The 2299-nt window shown below is 38.8% G+C and overlaps 1 pseudogene; it reads left to right on the top strand.

The window, feature by feature from the left end:
• Positions 1-346: 346 nt before the first annotated feature.
• LOC125612523 lies at positions 347-854 on the top strand (annotated as a pseudogene).
• Positions 855-2299: the final 1445 nt, after the last annotated feature.

The following is a 2299-nucleotide window of genomic DNA, read 5'->3' as shown; positions in this document are numbered from 1 at the left end:
TATGTTATATTAGACACATTATGTTAATATATATTAGATATATATTATATTCTTCTTTTTGCCTACTACAGATGTAAATTAAGGTTCATTGTTATTTATTGAGCTTGTATGTCCCAGGTCATTTGTTTACTTTTCTTAGCCAGCAGTGAGATCTGGTGAATGACTGAGGTTTTGGTTTAGCTTGTCATGGAGAAGCTGAATAATCTTTAGTGACTTACTTATTTCCAAGAGCCTGTTTCCTCATCACTATTCCAGTGATATTAATATCTGCATCTTCAGATTGTTGTAGGGACAAATAGAAATCACAGATATAAAAAGTTGTTGGTTGTCGCAGGTACCTTGGTCCATGGTTGCCTACTCCTACAGCCCTGCCCCAATCTCCAGCCCAGGGCCAGCTGCAGGCGCTGCACTGCCAGACCAGAGCTACCTGTGGAATGTCTTCCGATAAATTGATAAAGACAGAAGTGGGGTGATATTGGACAATGGGCTTCAGCAAGCGCTATCCAATGGTGAGTTGGAGCCAGATCCTCTCATAGCATGTGGGCCTGGCTTAACCCAGTGACTGTCAGGTCAATCATTTCTATGTTTGACCAGGAGGACAAGGCTGGCGGGAACTTTAGTGAGTTCACTAGCATGTGGAAATTCATCAGAGACAGGCAGAATGTCTTCCTCACCTATGACAGGGACAACTCTGGGATGATCGACAAGAAGGAGCTCAAGCAAACACTCTCATCCAGGTCTACAATGTCTTGCAGAGGTTGACGAACATATTTGGACATTACCACATTGATCAGGATGGCTGGATTCAGGTGTCTTATGAGCAGTATCTCTACATGGTCTTCAGCATCATATAATGCAGGCCTCGAGGACAGCAGCATACCTTATGAAAAAGACTGAAAATGCCAAATTTCTTCCCTGTGACAAAATGGGACCCAGACATAGTTAGATGCTGTTCTCCCAATAGATCTTGTGTGGTTAACACTTGGGAACCTGACTGTACATATGTGGATAAACTGACAAGGGCTTTTGGAGTTATAGCAGCCACTACATCATCATAAGGAACCCTGGATTTGTTGACCTGCTAATTTTATCATGAGATGAAATGAAATAATGGTTCAAGTGTTCTGCTCCCCAAAATGCATCATGTGCTTTCTCAGATCTCTCCAGTTCTGTTGTGGAAATGCTTTTACAAACCAATAAAATTTTAAAATAATACAGAACTTGCACAGAAGGCTTTTGTGTGCCTCATTTTTCTAAAAAGGAGTTTATTGTGTTCATTGTAACAGGCAACATAAGCAATGAAGTAAAGGTAAGGACTCAAATAAAAATACAAACAAACAAACAAAAACGTCATCTACTATGTTACGTGGCACACAGCAGGTGCTTGACCAATATTTGTTTTGTACTCTCTCTTTCCAGTCCTTCATCTGTAGTACAGATTAGTTCTAACATGGAGGGCCATCTCATCTCTCTCTTCCACAGCTACTCCTGAAATTTAGTTAACAGTCTAGAATTCTGTACAACTGATGATGGTAGAAAATATATAAATACACATGTGTGCAAAATTTAATAGTTACATGTATAAATAAATGTGTATGTGGACCAATATGCAAATGGTGCTTGATCACCAACATAACAATGGTAAAATTAAGTACTAAGACATAATCTTTATAACATTTTAATATAAACTAGGAGAAACAACACAAATTATTTAAGACAATGAAATAAATACCATATAAGCACCGTTAAAAGAAAAATTACACAATAATAATAACTAATCTAATGACTCCATTGAATCAAAGTCGATAAAAATATGTTATACAGAGTAATAGTCTATGATTATTTTCTGAACCAAAGAGTATCATTATAGCTAATTTTCCTGCATATTAAAACAGAAGTCTAGCCAGTTGTGCTGGAGCACCTCTCTAGTCCCAGCTACTTGGGAGGCTGAAACAGGAAGATCACAAGTTTGAAACCAGTCTCAGCAATTTAGCAAGACCCTGTCTCAAAATAAAAAATAAAATAAAAAGTATTGGTGACGTAGCTCAGTGGTAAAGTACTCGGAGTGCAATCCCCAGTACCAGAAGAAAAAACAAAAAACAAATAGAAGTCCATAAGCTACTCCAAATATCTTGACCAAAGAAATGTTTCCCCTGCTGTGGAGGCAACAGGATCTGTCAATCAACAGGAACAAATAGAAGGCCAAACAGGCCCACAAGTTCCCATCACACAGCATCCTGGCCACAGCCCTAGCACTTTCTCTTCACCTCCTATGTGGGTTCCCTACAAATGACCTCTT

Source organism: Marmota marmota, unplaced genomic scaffold (genome assembly GCF_001458135.2).
Source record: "Marmota marmota marmota unplaced genomic scaffold, marMar, whole genome shotgun sequence".
NCBI classification, from domain to species: Eukaryota; Metazoa; Chordata; class Mammalia; order Rodentia; family Sciuridae; genus Marmota; species Marmota marmota.
This window is presented reverse-complemented; position numbering and strand designations above follow the sequence as displayed.